The following is a 23,203-nucleotide window of genomic DNA, read 5'->3' on the forward strand; positions in this document are numbered from 1 at the left end:
GCCAGGAATCTAATGTTTTCTGAATCTCTACTTGGGAGTGAGGGTTTTTGCAAGAAGACAGAAACTGTTTTGCTAGAGAGATCCGTTCTCCTGTTTTATTTCCCCTCTGAAATCATGAGCCGATGTTTGTGACATCACTGGGTTGCTGTGGAAATGTTTATTTCACAGAGGATTTCGACCTCAAGTGGGGAATTTGCAGGAGGAAGTGTGAAGTCTTGGAAAAACACAATTGGTTTGAATAAAAATGGGCAGCATTTGGAAAAAGAATTCAGACAGAAAGCAATATAAATTGCCTATAACAGATTGTTTCAAGTTTTCCTGTGTTCAAATACTTGTAAGAGGCATCTTACACTGATTTGCCCATTTTTATATGAATTTTACTCACTAGAAAGATCTGTATAAGAAATTAGGGAGAGCAGGTAAGGAATGGCTTTTTGCATTAAAAAAAAAACAACTTTTGGCTACTCAATTATTAAAGTTGAGAAAAAGGTTTAGTCCTAAAATACCATTTTGAGGTGGGGGGGTAGATTATATCCGTTTATATTTTTAGACCATTTAGCAGACTTAAGAGAAGAGCTCCATTTAAAGAATTGCGACTCAAGGGGCCTGAGTTTTAGATGCAGAACCTACAAAATCCCTTTTCGTTTTAAACTGTTAAATCAACAGAATGCCAGGCTAGAGCCTTTCTTCCTGCTGGGGCAGTATTGTCCCCTAAATCCACTTTCCAGTTTTCTTAGCCTAGCCTAGTTTGATGTAGCATTGACTTAGCTTAACTACAGCAACCGGGTAAAGGAAGTGGGTTTGCATTTGGGATGGGAGGAGGCGGCCACGGGTATATGTGTGTGCCTGCGTGTGCGCACGCGGGGGACGAGGGGCACAGGGAATCGAGACACAGCAACTGTGTGAAAATAATTTCCCCATGGCTGGAAGAGGGGTCTCTGCACGGGAAAGCAATTTTAGGAATTAAAAAAAAAAAAAAAAAGAAAAAAGAAAAAAAGAAAAATCTTCAAAGAGGGCGGGAGGAAGGCTTGCCGGGAGGGTGCGGGGCGTAGCGAGGGACATGTGCGTCTCCGCGGGCATCCTGCTGTCCTCCTCCCCTCGCGCCCACCTGCCCGCGGCCGCACCCGCGCCCCCTGCCGTCCCGGGGCGCACACGGCCGGCCGTGGGGGGGCCGCAAAGGTCTGGCGGCGCGGGCTGATTTAGTGGCCGGGGCTGTAGTACAGGCTGTCCCCGGCAGCCGGCGGAGTCAGCGCGCCCACGTGACGGCCCCGGCTCTCCGGTGAGCTCCCCAAACAGACGCACACCCAGCCACACGCGCGCACACACACACGCACGCACCCCCGCGCGCACACGCCCGCCCGCCCGCTCTGCCTCTGCGCCCTCCATCCCGGCTCGCTCATTCTCTCGCCCTCTCGCTTCCCCTGCGGTCTCTCGCTCTGCGCGCACACACCACACACACGCACACGCACACACACACGCGCGCACACACGCAGCCGGCACAGGCGGCGGCGGCGGCGGCTGCCCAAGTCAGGACGAACCTCTGTAGGTACCGTCTTGAGAAGGCGGCAGCGGCGGCGGCGGCGGCGGCGGCGGCGGCGGCGGCGGCGGCGGCGGCGGCAGCCCGAGCATCCCTCCTCACCCGGAGAGCGAGCACCGCCGAGAGTTTGCGTTCCCTTTGCCGTTCCCTTCCCCCTCCTTCTCTTTATTTTCGAGAGAATTTCTTCTTCGCTTATTGGTTTAATTTGATTTTGAAAATTTTTGGTTGCTTTTGTGTGTGTGCTTTTTTTTTTTTTTTTCTTTCCTCATTTTATTTGCATCCAGAGCATGGCGGGCTGCGGGCTGTCGGAAGACACCTTCTTCTCTTCCTTCTTTTACAACTACGGCTCCTCCTGGGAAACCCCTTCCAACCAGGTAAGGGGTGGCTCGGGGCCCGGCGGCGTCGCGCCCTGTGCCCCCCGCCGCGCGCTCGGCATTCGGCGGGGAGGCAGAGGCTTGGGAGGGGGTGGGGAGGCCCGGGGGCCAAGTGGGTCGCACTGTCTGGGTCAGTGCCAACCGGCGAGAGGAGGTGCCCCTAGTCCCCAGAGCTAGCTCTCCAGTCTCCAGGGGCGGTAGCGTTCCTCTCGTGCCCAATCTGCCTCCCCCCGCCACCACCTCCTAACCCAGCGGAAACCCGAGAAAGAGGCAGGAGCCAGCACGTTACCCCGAACAACTCCTGGCAAAACCAGGGAACTCGAGCGCAACCTTCCCCAAGTCGCCGCGGGCGCCGCGCCCCTGTGCGCCGGGCGCCTGCCCGCCCTCCAGTTGCGCCGAGGGGCTGCGGAGCTGTGAGTCCCCCGCGACGTGCTGTTCCCCTTACACTACCCCCCGCCACCCCCGGGCCCAGAGCCACCTCTTTCCCTAAAATGGCTGCAATCTCAAGTGGAGGCGTCCCTTGACCCCGCGGAGGCGGGGTGGGGGGTGGGGAGTGGATGCTCCGGCGCCCGTGACCCGGCGCTTCCCCTGGCGCGCACAGGCACCCCACAAACACACACACTTAACTTTGATGACTGTGCAATGCAGTCCGGCTGCATCGTGCCCTCGACGCTCCCCGCCGCCGGCCTGTAGGTGTGCATGTCGGTGTGAATCCGGGGTGGAGGGGCCGTGGAAGCTGGAGGTAGACGCCGGAAGGGGGGGCGTGGAAGGAGATGGGTGTTAGCCGGCCACGGGTTAGTAACCTGGAGAGACAGGAGTGTGCTCAGGGTCTAGGGGTGCAAAAGCTATTCTGGGAGCCAGAGCGAGAAAGAGAGGAAAAATGCCTTTTAATTAAATAACTGTTGTAGTCTGCTGCCCCCACCGCTTGTTTGGTGAAAGTCTACAGGCATCTGTCATCTCCAAACTACGCGGGGAAGTGGAGCTGGAGTCGAGGGAGGGGAGGGGAGGGGAGGGGTGTGTGTGTGTGTGTGTGTGTGTGCGCGCGCCTGTGTGTGTGTGTGCGTGGGTGTGTACGTACACGCGCATGTCCAGGCTGGGGAAAGTTGGGGCCGGAGGAGAGGTGAAGAGCAATGGTGAAAGGCAGCAGCAACTCGGTGGGCGGTCGGGGCTCCAGGGCGCAGGGGATTCCCGGGCCCCGCGGAGCGCGGGCCGCGGGGGGAGCCGCGCGGCGGGGCGTTGGGGGTGTCGAGGAAAAGAGATCTGTTCGGCCCGGCTCTCCCGGCAGCCGCGGCGTCTCTTTTTCCCAGTCTGCCCGCCAGCCTCGGCCGCTCGCGGGGCTGCCCGCCGCACTCGCCGGCTCTGGCGCGCTCCCTCCCGGGCCCGGGGCGCAGCGCGCTCCTGTGAGCTCCAGGCTGAAAAGCCAAACCCCCGCCCAAAGCAAAACAACCCCAAAATGCGCTCTGCCGCCCCCTCATTACCCCTAGTTTCTAAGAAACGGAAATCCCCAAACTAGTAGTTGCCGGGCGAAGCCCTGGCGTCTCCGTGAGAGCTCCCGGGAAAGCGCCGCGGCCATCCGAGTGAATAATACATAAGGACGGCCGGGGAGCCCCGGAGAAGCTCCTGCCGCCGCGGCAAGCAGCAGCGGGAGGCGGCGGCGAGCTCCGGCCAGACCGCCGGGCTGCCGCCGCGGGTGGGGACGTCTGGGCGGCCCCCGGGTAGCATACCAGGCGCGGAGCTGCGGGTGGGGCAAGAGGGCGGCCCAGGCGCGTGAAGTGAGGGTTTGGGGGCGAGGCAGCCGGGAAAGGGGAGGCCCGCTGTGAGTAGAAACTTGAAGAACTGCCGGGGTGGTCAGGCTGGCTGGAGTTAGGCGACTCGGAGTGGGGTGGGGGGTGCCCTGGCTGCTCGTGGCCGGTGCAGGGGGCTTTCTTCAGGCCACCCTGCCCTGTCTTGCGGGGCCCCGGTGCTCTCTGCGTGCCTCCCCGCGCCGGCTCCGGGTAGCCGAGAGCCAACGACCCCTCCGGCTCGGCCAACTCCTGCTCTCCAGGAGCGGGAGTACGCGCGCGCGTGTGCGAGTGTGTGTGTGTGTGTGTGTGTGTGCGCGCGCGCGCGTGTGACTGTCGATGAGTCAGAAACCAACCCCAGCTCGCTTTTAAGGACCAAGACGAGTAGGAAAGCCTAGACCCTCACACGCAGAGCCAGCCTGGCGGGCATTTGGGACTCGGGGATTCCTTGGCAGCACCGCGCTCCCAGTCCCGGAGTCAGATGCGTTGGGATAAGTTTCGAGGCGCGTACCTCCGACCTGTATCTCGAGGCCGCGAAACTCGGGCACTGCGTTTTCCTCTGAAAAGAGAGAGGAAGGATGGAAGGAAGCTCGCGGTGATACTGCTTTACAGCGGTGGGAGCTTTGGCAACATCTTGGATAAAATAGGAAACAAGTCTTTGGAGAACGTTTAAAAGCGAAGGGACGCGGCCCGAATTTGCAGGACTGGCAATCACGTGCAAACTCCTTGGAAACCGAAGGAGGTGGGCGAGAGGGAGGGGAGATGGGCAGGGTCAGAGTAAAGGAAGCCGAGAGCCGGAGAAGGTGGGGAATAAGGGGGAACATTTGAAAAAAGAGGAAAACTATCGGTTTCCTCGGGTGAAGTTAGTTTGACTTGATTTGGAAAAGCTTTTTTCCCAAAAGGCAAGATCCTTCTTCTAGAAAGGAAGACTCGTGTTGCTAAGAAAATCGGAAAGAATTTCTGATAAAGCAGCTGGCGCTGCTCTTTGGAGGATGATTCGCTCGCAGGCTGGTATTGGGTGGCGCGCTACTCTCTCAGTGCGGTGGAATTGTGTGGTGGGGAAAGGGAGGTTATTTGAAATATTGATCTCTCCTTCCAGTTGTACGGTATGAACTTTACGATAAAGTACAGAAACAAATGAGAGATGTACGTCATTAGACTGAGGTGTCCTCAAGTGCTACGGAAGCTTTAATCTTTGGTGGTGAACGCAGCCAGGCAAGTGCGTCTTGCCAGGATTTGCGGTTTCCAACGCGGCCGGCTCTCCATTTTCAGGGCTGAAGAATGTATGTGCATAAGGACCTAGGTTCCTAGTGCTCCACAGTTCACATTTCCAGCGGTTGAGCCTAGGCACAGAACTGAGAAACCTGCTCCCAACTCTTCCTCCGCTGAAAAGGGATAAAACAAAGGCAACACTAAAACTCATCGTGGACTCAGGCAGGGCTGCTGTGGGGAGGCCTGGGCCAAATTTGAAAGAGTGAGACTTATTCATGATTTTTACCTGAATTTCTGCCAAAAAGCTTACAAATCCTCTATTCCCTAAAAATAGCAATGCTCTTCAAATGTAATTTGTTTACTCTTCCTCAATTAAAAATAAAACCATCTTCCTAGTGTTATAAAGTGCTTATGAAGGTAAGGGTTGACTGTACTAAAAAAAAAATCAAGCTTTTTATTTCTAGATCAATATGATGTGCTCTCAACATCTAATACCATGTAAAAGGAGCCTTTTTACAACATCAATAGCAGGCAGGCATGTCTCCCTAAGAACCTCTTTTCCTGGAATCACAAGGCATTTTGATTTGCTTTCATTTTCACAAGAAACATGATTATGACACCTCTGGTTATAAACAAGCCAGTGAAAAAAATAATGAGGGTGGGGGTTCTTTGTATAGAAATCGAGAAATTTGGAAACAACTGGGGCATTGGTTCATTACTAAACCCCCAAACAAAACCCCCAACCCAGCCTTGAATCATCTTCGACTGGAAGGTTTTTTAGTTTAGTTTTTTTTTTTTTTTTTTTTTTCCTGTGACATTTTATCACCAAGGCTGGGGGGGGGGGAATTGGGGTGATTTTTTTTGGAGAGAGTCCAATGTGTATGAGAGCCGAAACTGCATCTGTTACCATTTGAAAACTGGGAAATCCCATCTTATATCTGAAGAGACCATGTTGCAGATATTTTGCACCTACTTGCCAAAGTGCAAAACATACCATAGTGCGAGTGTGTGTGTGTGTGTGGGGGGGAGCATCTGCTTTGGTGGAATTTATTTCTTCAATTAGAATGAAAACCCCAATTAAAGTGTGTATGTGAAATGTCTCTGATTTGGCTCCGTGCAGCAGACAGCAGACCATTCTTTAATTTACAGTTTCATGCCTAGGGATGGCAGTAGTGCAAGCTTCCAAAACCCAGCATTATCTTTTTATGTTGTGCTTTTCAACCTGCGAGTCTCTCCTGTAGATGTTTGAGCTTTTCTGTCTCCATCACGACTCTGACTGTGGAGCGGTCATTACTGCTTGCTGGTTTGGACCTGGGTCACCTTATTTAGTTGTCACTCTGGAAGCCCAAATCGAAGCAGGCCAGGTCTGTATGATATTGAATCAATGAATGGAAAGTGAAAAATGGAGCCAATTAGCTCACTGCTTGGATATCCATGAGGCCAGACATCTGACTTTACTCACCTGATTGACCAGTTCTTTGGTTACTGGATAGCTCAGCCTGAGTTTGTGAAAAAATACTACCACTAGGCTGGAGTCTGCTCTTTTACTTTTCTTACCCACCACTCAGCCCAACCCCCACCACTCCCTCACTCTCCCTCGCATACAGACCGGAAATGTAAAATGGCATCATTATGGACACACACTTTCTGGAGTAGGCAGTGACTGTTTCGAATTCAGCCCTGGGCTTTTGATGCCAGTACCTGTAATTCTTTGTACTCACTCTATCTTTTCAAGCAGGATAGAAGTTTCAGTTCAGAATCATTAAAGGATGTGGGTAAGTTGTTGAAAGCTTCTGCTGACTGCCTATTTCTTGTTTTTGTTTTTGTTTTTTTTTGTTTTTTGTTTTGGCTTGGCATAACATCCATGAATATGGATAGCCAGAGCAGAAAGCAGCCCACTGAGGAACACTTCTCCATCCAGTCCAAGTACTATAAAGAACTCAGTATTTTTTTCCCCCTCTTCTCTGGATATTTCATAATTTTTAAAATAGTAACAATGTTTGGATCCACGGAGAGGAGCCAAAACTTAGGAATGTCCTGCATTTACAAGACTGTTAGAAAAGCAGTATCTTAAAGTTCAAGAAAATATAAACTGGATTTCTATACATTTTAAGCATTTTTATTTCCTTGAAGATGTACAGATGAACTGTAAAATCGTTTTTACATGCATTTCTATATATTTACCTTAAATACTTTTTAGGAATCTAAAATTTTTTAAAATCTAGCTCACCTTACCCCAGGTTTTCCAACATTGGATTTCTCCTAAGTAGAAAGAAAAGCAAAAGAGACTTGTAATATCGTCGGTTCCTTGTGGTTCTTCCAATAAGTCTAGCTTTCCTAAGGCACCAGCTTGGAAATATTGTTTGCTTTTCTTTGTAAAATTGTGTTAACCTAAAACTTAGGAACCAAGCAGCAGTGACGAGAGCTACTGTTAATTAATGCTGTTCCAAACACTTTACATGTATTTGACTAATTTAATCTCCAAGACAACATATGAATTAGGTCCTTTTTTTTAAATTATTCCCATTTTACAGATAAAGGAAATAAGGCTCAGAGAGTTAAATATTTTGTCTAAGATATCAGTGCTAAGTAGGGGCAAAACTGGGATATCCCCCAGGCAGTCTGGTTTCAGAGCCTACAGCGCCAGCTAATTCTTACTTTCGACACTTCTTCCTCTCCAGTGCAGTATAAAAACATCGTGCGGCCACATGTACCGTTCCAGCAAGTGTATGATGGTGTCCTTCATTTGCCAGTTTCATGACATAGTGAAGATCTCCTTTGTGTGCCCAGGTTTGCCCATTTTGTTTCCTGGTTATTAACGTAACCAGATAAAATTCTCTTTGGTAAATGAGGTGAAGTCATCCGGTTCAGCAAAATCAACCATAACTACCCGATTTCTTATTTTTTCTTAGTGATGGACTTAATGTTTGAGATTGCCATTCTTTTTGGTTTGAATGAGTGGTTGATCCGGTTTTATTTTATTTTATTTTTAAAGAATTTATTTATTTATTTGAAAGAAAGAGAATGAGAGAGGGAGCATACGATGGAGGGGAGAGTCAGAGGGAAAAGCAGACTCCCTGCTGAGCAGGAAGTCCCATGAGGGACTTGATCCTGGGACTCCAGGATCATGACCTGAGCCGAAGGCAGATGCTTAACTGACTGAGCCATTCAGGTCCCCCTCAATCCAGTTTTAGAGATAGACAGGGTCTTTAGGTTGCCAGCTCCCAACCTCAAATAATTATGACTTAGTAAAGGGCCCATTACAAATGTATGTGAATATCGGTAAAATAACACTCTATAGAAAACATGTAATTTTAACATTCACGAATAGGATAATTTTATAAATAATTACTCAGATGCATCAAAACCCGGCCCTATATGTGTATGCATATGTATGTGTGTGTGTGTTATTAAATATATATATTTTTTGGAATAGACTTACTCTCATTTTATAAGCAAACCCACACCATGTTGGGTTTGTCCTGTATTTAGTTATGTTTGCCCTTTAGTCCTGAACTTTTTCAGCATGGCCGTGTTATAATAGGTGTCTTTTGCATTGGATCACCCATCTAACATTTATGTCCATTATGAACTAATGCCTCTTACTGGTTCATCCCTGATATTGTGATCTTCCAAAATATAGTCGTGGAAAGGGGAGGGAAAACATTAAATGTCAGTAGTTACAGCAAGACAGCTCTAGGAAGAAGACAGGGTTTCTTGCTGTTTTCACATTCCTTTGGCCCTAGTGGAAATGTATAAGTGCAGGGTTTGCATTGGAATGAGAATGGGGTCACCTACCCTTTGTAGTCATCATCAAGGAAGCAGAACTTCCTTCCAGAGAGACCATAGGAAATCAATGATCACACTTTGCCAGTGAAGAGGTAAATGTGGACAGCAGACGGCATTAAATAAAAGGGCAGCAGAAAAGTGATTTACTCTAGAAGGCAGTGTGACTTTTTGGTCCATTCAAAGAATTCACATTTTTGATTTAATAATTATATTTAGATATTTTCTTTTGGATTTTTTTTTTTTTAAAGGAAAGGAGAAATGCCATTAGGTGATGCTACTGTCTTTTCACTTGAGCATAGCTATTTAAGGAAAACAGAGTGTCTGGAATATGGTAACAGAAACCCCCTCCCCTCCTATTTTTTTTCTTAATCAGAATTGACCTGATTTGTTACAGTTACTGGATTTCTGTTTGTTTTGAAATTTCACGTAGTCCCTGATGCAGAGGGGAAGCTTGACATGGGGGAAGGAGTGTTGCAGAGAGATCCTCATACAGGAGAGACATGGGGGGTCGGGGAAAGAAGACAGGTGGTTGGTGATTGCTGAAATAAAGGGAAGCATAGGTTTGGAAGCTCAACGAAATGGAGAAAAGCAGGTGTGCAGTTCTAACATGCGTCCCCTCTTTTGCGTGCACTTCTGATTGCTTTGTGAGCACGATCTCCTTCCTTCATGTGAAGACTCGAACTTCAGGTAATAGCTCAGGGGGGAAAGTGAGCGTTGGACTTATATCTGGGAGAATAAAAAATATCCATGTAATGTCTTGCCTGAAAGCATATCAGAAAGTGTGTTAGTTGTGTAACAACAAAACAAAACAGGAAAAAGAGACACAAAGAAAAAGAGAGAAAACTCTCACCAACAACCCCTACCACATTTTGCTCCAATTTATTATTTCCAGTAGCAGTTTAGTCCCTAATGTTAACAATGAGTGATTATGATTCTGTAGTTTCGTTTACAGCATGAATTAGCATTTTGTTTTCTGTTACGGCTTTTGAATGAGGAATTATAATGTATAATTTGCTGAAAATAGATGTTATCATCTCTTAGGATGAGAACAACCACATAAACTTGAACAAATGATAAAAATGGAATCAATTACATTTCAAATGGAAGTAGTTTACAAACCTCCAAATACAAAGTGGCAATAGTAGCTGGTTATTGTAACAAATAATTAGTTTTTTTAAACAACATTTATTGAATTCCATTGACAATTTGGTAATTGTTCACAGTCGACTGTAGCCCTCCCTCTTCCAAAATGAAATGTAGCGTGGAATGACTGCATTTTATAAACTGCAGTTTTCCTCATTATTTAGTGCTGCAATCAGAATGTATATATATTTGCATATGTAACCCCTTCTTAGCTATAGAGGAACACATGCAATCAAATAAAACGATGTCACTAAACCTCCTTGAGGGCTTGAGATAAACACCCAAGGGCTGATGATTGACAGTGTTTTCAGGTTCCAAAGAAACAAAAGAAGCAACTAGTTTGCATGGGTGTATGTGTGAGTGTACGTTGAAGGGGGAAACGTTTGAAATGATTTATCAAATAGACGGAGTCCTATTTTTACTTGGGTGAGAATTAATTTCTCTTTGCACTGCCAGTCCTCCTTCTTCTACCCTTTCTGCAGTGTGTTGTCCTGGTTCGTGTGTATGCTCCCCACCCACGCTACCCAGGAAGCTCTGTGCAGGAAGGCACTGCACCTGCCTGGGCTCTGGGGCCCTCCTTGTGCCTAGCCTGTTGTAGACAGAACAGATGGGTTGGCTAAATGGCTGAGTTTTCAGAAAACAGTTTTATACCATTATATGTGTCACATTATTTATGGTTCTTTGTTCCATCTCAGGATGATGAGGGCAAGGCCATGCCATTTTTTTGAAAACAGGGATTTGACTTGGAGGATAAATGAATCCTGCCTTCATTTAAGCATCTCCAGGGAGGAGCATGATTGGTTTACCAAGGGCTCACTGGACCTCTTAATTTTTAAAATGAAAAAAATTATGAAGTATATACTTCAATTAATAAATTCAGAAAGGAGAAAGGAGGAAAAGTGGGCATCTGAGGGTTTTGATTATATTTTTAATTTTTTGGGTAACTGCTACAAGCTGAGTGGATCATTCATTTTTGATTATTTCTAAGATTAATCTATTTCTTTAAAGTTAATATGCAACGAAATATGTTCCACATCACTTTATTTTTAGATCCCACGACTCAGTCTGAAACAAATCAGTGGCGCATTATAAACACACGAGAATGTATCTAATGACAGGAGTCAGGCTGAACAGATGCTAAAATAGATGGATGCATCGTGTGAAGTCGAGGGAGCTGCAGGAGGGGATGGAAAAAAAAAATCTCTAGAAGTTGGAGGGCTTGTGAGGTGAACACTATGGAGACTTTTTCCCCGTTAATATGTGCTTGCACAGTTCAGAGCAGAAGGGACCTCATTTGCTTCCGCATGAAAAGAGGAATCATGATATCCATCTCCTAGAATGTTAGCAAAGATCCAGGGATGTGATTGACTAATGCAGGGCTGAGTCAGTGTTAGGTCTTATCAGTCAGTCCTCAAATATTTATAGAGTACCGACCGATGTGACAGCCTGGCGGAGTGTCTGGCACATAGTAGATTCTTAATACATTACTTGGAGTAAGGTATACTAGAACCCACATATCGAACACTACCAGAACCTTGCAGAAACCTTACAAAGTGCTTGATGTGCACTGACTCATTTCGTCATCAAAATAACCCTGTGAGGGGGGTGGGTGCTCTTACTTGGATTACATATGATCTGTTACCATCGAGGCAGCTGAAGCACAGAGACCAAACAGCTAGGAGGGGGTCCAGCCAAGATTTGGATTTAATGCATCTGGCTTCCAAGCCCCGGTTTTAACCATCGAGCTAGGCTGCCTTTGGGTAGACGAACCAATGGATGACAGAGGAGAATCAAAGAGGGTTAAAACACGTTTCCTTAGGCATGGCTGTGGGTTATAGGCAGAGCAACACCTATGTGCAGAGAAGCTTAGAAAATGTGTAGTGCTGTAAGAAAGGAGCAGAGACTGGTGGGGTGCCTGGGGGCCACTCCACTTAAGCATCTCGCTCTTGGTTTCTGCTCAGGTCATGATCCTAGGATCCTGAGATCGAGCCCTGCATCGGAATCCCTGCTTGGGATTCTCTCTCTCTCTCCCACTGCCCCTCACCTACCACCCCCACCCCCAATCTCTCTCTCTCTCTCAAGTAAATAAATAAATTTTAAAATAAAAAGAAAAGAGTAGAGAATAGTGCTATGGTCATTTGGAGGAGGAGTTTACCTTTTACTTTTGATGGGAAGAATCACAGAAGGTTTTAAGAAGGCAGTGGCATTTGATTTGGGCTTGGAAAAATGGAGAGAATTTGGGCTGGTGAGTAGAAGGGTGAGTATGGGGCAGAGGGGGCATTTCTGGCAGAAGGAAAACATAGAAGAATTTGCCAAAGAATAGTTGTTAAGGGTTGTCCATTTTTTAAAAATTGCTTTTTCATTCAATATTTATTTTGTGCCTACAAGGTGCTTATCGCTGTCCTCAAGGAGTTTTAATTTAGTAAGAGACACATAGATCACATGACATATATGATATATTATCTATATATACACACATATATATAAATAAAATATTACAAAAGTCTCTTTGTCTCTGTGTCCATATATATACAGGTATCATCAATGTATCTATTACCTACTGTCTCTCTGTTTAGCCATCCATCTTTATCCCCTTTAAACTGTGTGAAGTGTTAGGAGGCAAAAATAAAAAACGTTATAGAAAGAACAGGTGAGGCAGTGTGGTCTGTCCTAACTCACATGTCAACCTTGGAAATTTACAAGTAGGGACTTCAAAGAGTGAATCTCCCCCCAGCAGACCCCTCCCTCTCTCTTACTCAGCAAAGGAAGGAGCTGGCAGAGTTTGGATCCTGCGAGTAATCTAGTTAGAAGACCAGCTCTCTGCTCTGTCTCCCTGTCACAAGCAAGCAAGCAAGACTTTAAACTTAGTTGGAAAGTTAAGATCTTTGCATTGTTTAAAATCCACTCTGTTGACAATGTCAAGAATACAGTTTAATGAGTTAAGTCCAACGTAAAATTTTATTTTGGGTCTTCCTGCACTTTTAATAGACTACTAAACTTTTTCTGGGTTAAAATTAGTCACCAAACCTAGAGAGTAAAATAACATCTGAAGTTGGGGACACACTTCAGGCCTGTGCAGTTGTGCTAATGAAATCCTTTACTTCTTTCTTTGTGAGATGTCAGACTAAAAGGGTTACATAGCTTTGTGAAAAGAGCCAAAAAACCTGTAAAAGGGAATGGAATCATCTTTACAATGTTTATCAAAGGCTTGTTATTTTAGGAAGTAGGACTCCATTGCTAGTGGATTTTTTTTGATCCTGTTAGTAACAGTTGCATTAGAAATAATAACAAAAGTATTTCCCCCAATTAACCTAGTCTTAAAGAACAAGTTTGCTAAAGAACAATGGGCTGATTCCTTGTTTGCATGCGTTAAAATGAATACTGGTTCATTTTCCCGAAGTTCTGGCTATATCCGTTCCTTTACTGTACTAGGATAGTCAAGTCTGATGATGTTTTGGGGAGTGTTTGTCAACTGTAAAATGCTGTCTTCGTCATTATCATTATGATGGAAGGAGAGTTTGCTTTTTGGAAAGGGAAACCATTTTTCTATTATAGTAGCATGGAAAACAGACCCAGAAATAAAGTAAATATTAAATAAATACAAATTATTCTCACTTAAGTAATTATTTTTAAAATGATTTCTTGCAACGATATTAAACATTTACATTGTGGGGCCTCACTCCAGGACCCAGGATTAAATCTATGTTAAATCTGCCTCCTCTGTAATGGGTTCTGTCAAGCTACCTCTCAGAGCGTCCCAAACAAGCACTGACTGAGGTCATTTCAGGCTAATGAATCCTCCCCAAGCATTACTTAGTTGTTTAAATAAAGTAATTAGAGAATGTCCTATAATATGAGAGCCTTTGGAAATATTCGAATGTCCCTCTTCTGGAGAATTTCAGGAAAATGCCTCATATATTTGGGAATATACAGTAATTAAAAGTCTTCTCAAATGGTATGCATTCCTGGAATGCTGGTTGTTACTAGCCCTTTTATGCCTACATTGTATATAAATAGCTACAACTTCTTTCTTAGTCGATTTATAAAGGCCACAGTTTTTTTTTCTTTTAAATAACATTTGCGCCACCCACAATGTTAAATACATTTGTTGGGCATGAAATAGGTGCTAACTAAAATCTTTATTGATCATTTGAATAGAGCAATAATAAACTTTGACTCATTATGAGAATTTAAAGATATTGGCTCCTAATTAAAAAATTGCCAGACCACAGAGGGGGCAAGAATGTTCCTTCAAGTACCAACCAAAAAGGATATTTGCAAATAGGGGAGTTTTTGTCTCAAAATTAGGACTGATACCTCTTGTTCTGCATTGTCAAATATAGGGAACACTTTCCTCCTTTATATTTTACTACCTAAAAAATATATATATGTAAACTTGGTTTTCTAGGGCACTGGTTTTGAATGTCAACTGCCATAAAACTGATAAAAGCATATTAATAATTTTTTTCTTATTATAGATATGATACATTTTGATTTGGAAATTTTTCTTAAGAAAGTAAAGAAAAGAGGGGAAAATCAAATCCATACATAATGCAAATACCTAAAGATAATCACAGGTAATATTTTAACATATAAACTTCCGTACTTTGTTCTTGGCCTTCGTATTTCATTTTTGATTGGTATCATATGTAAGTATTCTTGTAACTTGATTTTAGCCCATAAATCATGACCAATGGCCATACTGTATTTCACATGCCTTTGTATCTCTTTTAATGACTCTGTAGTATTCCACTATGTGATTTTAGGACCCTTTATTTAACCATCCTCCTAAATATTGGGTGTTTAGGTTGTTGGCAGTTATGACTGAACTTGGTGCGTATCTATGATTGTTTCTTTAGGATAATACTGAATAGTAGAACTGCCGGGTTAAAGGGCATAAACATTTTAGACTTTGTGTTAATTGCTTCTCAGAAAAGAAGCACCAACTTACATTCTTCCGGAGTTACTTGTCAGGGTCCTAGGTGGAGGTTCTTATAAAATGAATTCTCATATTACAGTATTAGTCCATTTGAAAACTTCAAACTAAACCTTATTTAATGACCATTATCAGTCAGGAGGTCATACTCACTACAATGATGACCTTCTTTTGTCTTCAGATTTTGCAAGTTCCTTGGGTTGCTAGAACAAAATGTGTGTTAGGTGACCCAAGCAAATAGTTTATGTCAAGAGTTTAACTCTGGTTATCAGATGAATGTTTTTTCTCTTTTTCCAGGGTCTATCTCTGCAAATACCTACTTCCTTCTGTTCTGTTGAGATCTACAGAGAGAAAAATCTTTCTTGTTCTACTCACTGAATTACTTAAACTTCAAAACAAGGAATAAGCCTGGACTCTAAGCAGTATGTCTTGTCATTCTGGAGATAATTCCAAGGGAAGAGGAATGTTGACTATATACTAATGTGTCATTATTGTTGGTCTGGTCTGGACCCAGACACAACAAATCTTAGAGGTATTCATGAAAACAAAAACTCTTATACAAGAGCCATAATGATTAAATTCCACAATGAAGGTCATTCTCATTTCTCTCTAGCTTTCCCCAATTCCTTTCTCAGTTGACCTCCTTGCAGATTTTTCAGTAGTGCTTTACAACCCTTGGTCCATTGGCAATATAAACCCCCTTTCCCCAAATCTTGTTGTTACTGAAATTTCATTCCTTTCTAAGAAAGTGCATTTTGGGGAGGGGGAAGTGGCTGTTCATTTGTCTACACTCCTTAGGCCCAGAGGAACTGGGGTCATTGTCACTTCCAGGACATTACTTTGGCACTATCCCTCTAAACTCTATGATCCCTGTAGCCAGCCTCCAGTGAAATTCCCATAAACTGTATCAGGCCCTTCTTCCTTGCCATCTTGTCATCTTCCTGTCACTTCCCTGTGTCCTTCAGAGCCCAGGACCTGGCTCATGTCTCTTCTCTACCCCAATGGCCACCACCCAATGATCTTCGGGATCAGTATGTGGAGAATGTACCAATAGCTTAGTTTCAGAGTGGCAACCTTTCGGCCTCCACTGTTCTGACAGCTCAATCGCATTACCCATACCCTGGCCTTATCCTTTGGAATGGTTCTGCTTCTGGAACCTTAAATTGTGAGGTAATTATATATGACTATAGCCTCTTAGCCTTCCTGCTTCCTCACCCATTTATTTCCAAGATCTCTGTCCCCGTACTACTCTCCTTTTCTCGCAGTTCATCAACCATACTATCTCCCCACTCCTTTTATAGCCATTCCAGAGCCCACGATATGTCACTTTAATCACTCTCTTGCCAAAACTTCAAAGCCCTTAATCTCTTGCCCTTCTATATCTGCCCACAAAATCTCAGTCTTGGATCAGTCCAACTAACTGTTTTGTTTGCTTCTGCTTACAAGCTGTTGACTTGCTCTTGGAAAACCCCAGTCATGCTAAAGAATGCTGTTGTAATTTTATTGTCCCCAACCTCCGTGCTATTTAATAAGCCTTGTTTGGGTCATCAAGTTCACTCCCTGTCCATATCTGTAATTCCAAACACTGCCCACTGTCAACAACTCCCCTGCCCACCACTGGCTCCCTTCCCAGGTGAGGATTCATGATTACGCAATATAAGTTCTGTCAACTTTTGGTCTCATATCTGGAAATCTCCATCTGTTCAGCTCCAGCTTCCCTTGTACCTGTGGATATCGTTCCCTCCCATTCTCTTTAGGACGTTGAGCCATTAGTTATGCCTTTGTGACTCCACTTAGGAATAAATGTACCCAAATCTCTCCCATCTTGAAAAATTTCTCCATCAACCTTTCACTTCCCTTTAGAGGTGGCCTGTCACCTTTTGTTGAATGGCGTGAAAGGCCCAGCTCTTGTTGAGGACCATCCCTTTTAATGACACAAATCTACATGACTGTGAGGTTGGTTTCTCTCAGTAGCTCACAGATTCTTGGAGTGAAGGGGCACATAGTGTTGCAGAGCAGGAGACCTATTGCCACGCTCAGCAAGAGACTTGTAGACAATCATTGTTTCCAAATTGCCTCCCTCCTGTTCACTTTTTAATGACCTCTAATAATGGTTTAGCCTTCACTACTTTGCTGAAGCTCTCTTCTGGCAATGACTTTGTAATTCTCAAATGCTGGGGATTCCTTTTCATTTATATATGAATTTTTTAGACATTTGTGTGACTTTGATTCTGTCGAGAAATTCCTCTGATGTCTATTGTATCTTCCTGTCTTTCATTGTGTTTCCTCCCCTCCCTCATGGACTCTCTTATCTTTCCTGACTTTAGTTGTGGTGTTTCTGGGGTCCGAACCTGGATCTCATTTCACTTGACTCTTGCTCTTCCATGGCAGTCTACCCATGCATGGAAATTAGAGACATACCTGTCTTTCAGATTTGTGTCTCCAGGCAAGACCTCCTTCCTGAGTTCCAGAACTGTTTAACCAACTGGCTCCTTGATGGTCCCATTGATATTTCAAGCACAGTATGACAAAGACAGAATTCCTCATCCAGATTACGTTTTTCTTGAATTCTTTATCTGTGTAAAGGGCAACAGTACTTATCATACTTAGACTTTTGCAGGATACCAAGCCACACAAAACTTTGTGGCTTAAAACAGCAACCATTTATAAGCACAAAATTATATGGGTGGGGAATATGGGCTGAGATCAGTTGGGTGATTCTTCTGCTGGATTTGGCTAGGTTCATTTTGGTCTGACTGTTGTATCTGGCAGACGGCTGGCTGTTGGCTGGGGTAGGGGGCAGACTGAGTCATGTATCATGTAGCCATCACCCAGCAGGCTAGCCCATGCTCTTTCACACAGCAGTGACTGCAAGATTCCCAAGAAAAGCAAGACAGAGGAAGCAGCAAGGTTTCTTGAGGCCTTTTGCCTGCAACTTGTGAAACATTACTTCTGTCTTATTCATTTGGTCAGAGAAAGTCACAAGGTCATCCCAGATTCAGGGAGTAGTGAAGTTGATTCTACCACTGGAAGGGAGGGTCTATGAGGCCATACCACAAGGACCATGTAGGTGTGTGTTGGCTGTGGGAGATGGGTGGGTGGGATGGAATTAGATTGATTTTACGTGGTTCATGCAATTGTAGTGGCCTGGTAAATCCAAAATCCACAGGGCAGACCAACAGGCTGAAGACCCAGGAGGAGCAGCCACTTGATTTTGAAGCCCATCTGTGGGCAGAATTCTTGCTCAAGGGAGATCCGTCTTTTTTCTAGAAGCCTTCTGAGTGGGTGAGGCCCATCAACATTATGGAAGGTAATCTGCTTTACTCAGAGTCACCAATTTAACTATTAATCTTCTCTAGGAAACACCTTCACAGAACCATCCAGAATAATGTTTGGCCAAATATCTGGGCTCCATGGGCCCACCAGGTTGACACATAAAATTCATCATCACACAGTCCAACTAACTGTCTTGGTCCCTGAGGCACTTCGTGATATAGAGTGTGAGGACTGGAATGCAGACAGAAGGATTGGAGTAACACAGATAAGGGACTGACCTACAGACATAGGTAGAAGACAGTCTTGTTGAAAATGCGGGTGAGGTTTTGCCTGAGTTAGAGGTTAGCCAGCCTTTTAAAGAGATCTTCTGAGTCTGAAGAGGAATTGTCATGGAATTTTCTGTAGCCAGAGTAGAAAAAATGATGAACCTTGAGTGTTTGAGAAAACTTTAAATCCTTATTTGATGGTGAAATTAATTCCAATCAATAAGATACAACACAAATACAGATACTCTGTTCATGTTTTTATGCAAACATGAAGTCAAAGTTTATGATATGTATTGGGAAGGGGTATTCTAGATTAAACAAAATCATGAAAATCAAAGAATTATTTGATTAGGAATCCAAGCTGAAGTACTGATTATCCTAGCTCAGTTATCTTCCTGTACTATTACTCTCAGATCTATTTCTGAGCCTAATCAAATTCCCTGTAGTTTCTGGTCTTTGAGCAGTCTCGGAAGTGTTATGAAAAGAAATAATTGTTTTCTTTGAGGGTTTTTGGATCCTGAGAAAGTCTTTCATTACAGAAGAGGACTTTGTGGGTGGTCATTTGAACTCGCAATAACAGGCATGAACTATGTTTCCAATAAGCCTTAAAAACACTTATAACGGTGAGGAATTTAAAGCAAGGTATTTTTTTTTCCTTCAAATAGCCAAACGTTCAGATGATGAAATACTGTTTTCAAAGATGTCTGTAGGTATCTATTCCAGACTTACTATGCAGTGTTTATGAAATCAAGGGGAGAGAGAAAGTTCACTTGTGATGATGAATTCAACAACACAGTGGTTATTAATATGGTCATCGTTTTTACTAGTGAGTATAATTTGGGCTTTAGATTCTTTTATTTGCACCAGGAAGAAAATAATCTCTGAAACATTTATACCTTCCTAGGAAGGTTTGCATAAGAATTCTACATTACTTTCAAGTTTTGACCTCTGCAAATTGAAGCCTATCCATGTAGAATTTCTAAAAGGAAATTTAAGAATAGCATGATGGTGAAAGATGCGGTTTTGTACCACCAGCTCCGCAAGTTACTCTCACCTTTGGTTTTCTGGTCTGTAAGATGAAACATGTGAAAGGCTTTGGATGGTGCTTGGCATGTGGGAAGCACACAGAAGCTATAGTGCTGATGTTAGTTTACTAGGGCACAGAGGGAGACAAACATGGTACCTGTGAACTAACGCTAACTTGGTTTATAAGAGGCAACGGTGGGGAAACCATAGTATCCATTTGACCTCATTTGTTTCTGTCCCTTTCTTGATTTGTTCCCAATATTGGTGATGAGGTAACTTTCAATAAAGTGTTTTCTAGGAACAAACATTTCTTCCTTTGCTGAGAAGTCTCCCAACGTAATCCACACCAGTCAGGTCATTTCTAGAAGGTCTGTTGTCTGCTTCAGATTTTAATATTTTTCCCCTGATTTGCAAACAAAATGGAAAAAAAATTGCCTATATATTTGCCGGGAATAAAAACATGTAGTACCAAAGAAAATTAGAAGGTAAAACTCCAGAATAACATAATTCTTCAGAAAATACAATCCAATTATAGGAGACAGGTAATATCCAGTTCTTTTTTGGTTGACTTATAATAAATGCAGATTGCTTAGGTATTTAACATAGAGTGGTATTTCAAAACCAAATGGTGACTATTATTTCCATTATCGGTGGGAAAAGTAATGTTAAGGTAGAAATTAGTACTTGGGGTTTATAAATGGGAAAAAGAATCTTTTGAGCAAAGCTAGCTGAAAGATTGTAACTCTTTCAACAAAGGATTGTTATTTCAACAAATATTTTTGGGAGGCTCTCTCATGTTCCAGGCACTGTTTTAGAACCTGGACATATAGCAGTGAGTAAGCAAGAAAGGCCCTAGCTTTGGTGGAATTTATAATCTGCCAGGTTGAGGCAGAGTGAAAATAAAAGTAAACGTTGGCACAGGAAAATCCATGAAATGATCATTGCTACGGAGATAGTGGAAAAGGACCCTGTGCTGTATTGACAGTGACGGGATGGAGTGTGTGCTGTGGAGGGATGTACAGACTGGGGACAGGTCTGACTCAAGGGAGGTCCCCAGTGGAGGTCTTGTTGGGACTTGTGGAGGTGGTGGTTCCAAAAGACGTCCCTTGTGGCTGCAGCAGGGCGAGTGAGGGGATGTGGCTGAGATTCGGAGGGATGTGACAGAGCCCAGATCCCAGGAGACTGCAGGTGTAACGGGAGGAATTTAGAATTCATTCTCAGTGATATGGGACTCCCCTGGAGATTTTTAAGTGGGAGAGGGACATGGCCTGATTTATGTTCTCAGAAGATCACTGGGGCTGCTTTGAGGAGGATGGGCTAGAATGAATAAGGGGAAGAGTGAACCATTGGGGCTCTTGTGTAATACAGATGAGAGAGGTGGTGCAGGCAGGGACTGAAGATGGAGAGTCGTTCCCCTAAACAAAGGAGCATATGGGCAGCTGCCAACACTTAACCAGCGTTGAGAGAGGCCATCTGACTGTTTGGTGGGAAGGGCAAAGACAAACCTGAAGGCAGCCCCTCGAACATTGGACAATGGATAGACCATTCTGGGCCAAGGCACAGCTGGCTGTTTCATGAAGCGAGGACTGGAAAATGTTGAGCAATGATAGATCCAGTTATATTAGAAAATAATGTTGTTTGGGTAGCGGAGCAATTTAAGAAAATTTATCACGTCAAAGTTAAGGAGTGTGTTCAGGCCAGATGCCCATGGTCCTTGGTGGCAAGCTGGATTCTACCAACTTTCTTTCTTACTCACTGCTGTATGCCCAGGATACAGGCGTCACTGCGGTGGACACGTGCTGTGGACCTTTGCGAGCCCTCTGGTGTTTTTAGCAATACATGTTTTAAAGGTCTAAATGAGCAGAACTCTGGACACCTGGCTGGCTCAGTTCATAGAACATGGGACTCTTGATCTCAGGGTTGTAAGTTCAAACCCCATGCTGGGGTAGAGATTACTTAAAAATGAAGTCCTAAAAAAATATAAATAAATGAGCAGACTGCTGTTGTGTTCGTTGCTGTAAAGAACAACTGTCCAGTTTGAAGAAGGGTTTGGTACCCTTCAGAAGGTCATTGCCTTGGTTGTTCTGTGGAAAGGATGTCTTCTGCGGGTTGTTTCATGCAAGTGTGTCCTTTTGTTTGCAAGAAAGAACCCCCCGCACCCAACTCACACACACAAGGCTTCAGTGGACAGCAGATGTAGGGTGAGGATTCAGATTCATTATGGGACCAAAGGTCAGAAAGTGAACTGAAGCCCCATGTCAAGTGAAATAGGTCTGGGTGATGCAAATTCTGGACAGAGGCTACTTGCCCTTTGCTGTCTTAGGAGCCCCACACTCCCCTGACTCGTGAGGTCTAAGAGTCAACCCAAGTGGCTGCCAATCAGAGTCCACTTCATCACCTCTCAGCTCCAGTGCCCCATCCCAACTGATGCTCCTTTTCTGCCTTTCTTTGCTCAGTTTCCCAGAGGGCAGTTGTGTTTGGTTCAGCCCCTGAAGTGACCTGCGTGGTCCTGTTTCATGGTGATCTGGAGCCTGTTACTGTGGCCCCTCATCCATGCACTCAGTAGTGCTGGGCAGAACAATGATGGATGGATGGGTTTAGGTTAGCCATTTTGTGAAGAAGAGGCATCCTCTGTTTCTCCACACCTTTGGGGCCCCTTGGCAATGGAAGGAGGAGAGTGTGTTTGGTCATGTCATGGAGGTGGAGAGGAGGCCCCGCTGGTGCCAGGCTGGGCGGCCTGCATAAGGCTGGTGGAAAGTTGCCACTGCGAGCAGAGAAGAGATGCCGCCAGTGACGCTGGAAGGGGTGCTCCTTATGTGTTGGCCAAATTTTCACTTGTAAAATTAGGCAAAGATGTGAGATAGTTCTCTAGGGAATTCCGTGTTTCCACCTGTCTTCATGAGTTTGGGCTGCTGTAACAACGCACCACACACTGGGTAGCTTATCAACCACATTTATTTCTCACAGTTCTGGAGGCTGGAAGTCTGAGGTCAGGGTGTCCGCCCGACTGGATTCTGGTGAGACCTTTTTCTGGGTTGTAGACAGCTGGATCACATGCCTGAAACAGAGAGACCCTGGTATCCTCCTTTGGTTATAGGAATCATCCCAGCACAGGGGCTGCTCCCTCATGACCCAGTCACCTCCTAATGCTGTCACACAGGAGATTGGATTTCAATGTATGAATTTTTTTGGGGGGGGACACCGACATTCAGTCCATCACACCCCCCAAGACTCTGAGAGAGTTCCGCCTTTCATTCTGGCCTCTCCCTAGGAGTCTTCTGTGTCGTTATTGTGTTAAAAGCGACTTTGACTCTGCTCTCCCCTTGAGGAATTGAACCTTCAAGGATTCAATTCAATATAAGGAACGCCTATCACTCAAGAGCAAAAAACTCAATAACTGATGTTTAAAAATGGGCTAAAAATTTGAATAACAGTTTCTCCAAAGAAGACAACAGGTTTATGAAAAGATGCACAACCTCGCTAATCATCAGGGAAATGCACATCAAAAACACAGTTAGACATCACCTAACACCTGTCAGAATGGCTATCATCAGACAACCCAACATGACATGTGTTGGTGAGGATGTGAGGGATTCACCTGTTCCTTTCCTTCTCCTGGCTTTGGAGTGCTCCAGTTTCCAGGACAAGGTGCTGTTGGGTGATGGAGGATGTGTTGAAAGAAACTGCTTCACTGCTGTCTTAGTCCATTCAGCGACTATGACAGAAACACCACAGACTGGCTGACTCAAACACTGGACATTTATTTCTCTCAGTTGTGGAGGCTGGAACTCCAAGATCCAGGTATGAGCAGATCAGTGTCTGGTGAGGGTCCACTTCCTGGTTCACAGAAGGCAGTCTTCCAG

At 44.6% G+C, this 23,203-nt stretch overlaps 1 protein-coding gene across 1 annotated transcript in view; it reads left to right on the top strand.

The window, feature by feature from the left end:
- The first annotated feature begins 1,347 nt into the window (after positions 1 to 1,347).
- The window catches only part of PPARGC1A (PPARG coactivator 1 alpha), a 639,925-nt gene continuing 618,069 nt past the window's right edge, over positions 1,348 to 23,203 (top strand). The window contains exon 1 of the mRNA XM_032854074.1: positions 1,348 to 1,911. The gene's annotated coding sequence lies outside the window, so the exon portion shown is untranslated. The remainder of the gene's footprint in view (positions 1,912 to 23,203) is intronic.

This window comes from Lontra canadensis, unplaced genomic scaffold (assembly GCF_010015895.1).
Source record: "Lontra canadensis isolate GAN:19392208 unplaced genomic scaffold, GSC_riverotter_1.0 scaffold1, whole genome shotgun sequence".
NCBI lineage: Eukaryota > Metazoa > Chordata > Mammalia > Carnivora > Mustelidae > Lontra > Lontra canadensis.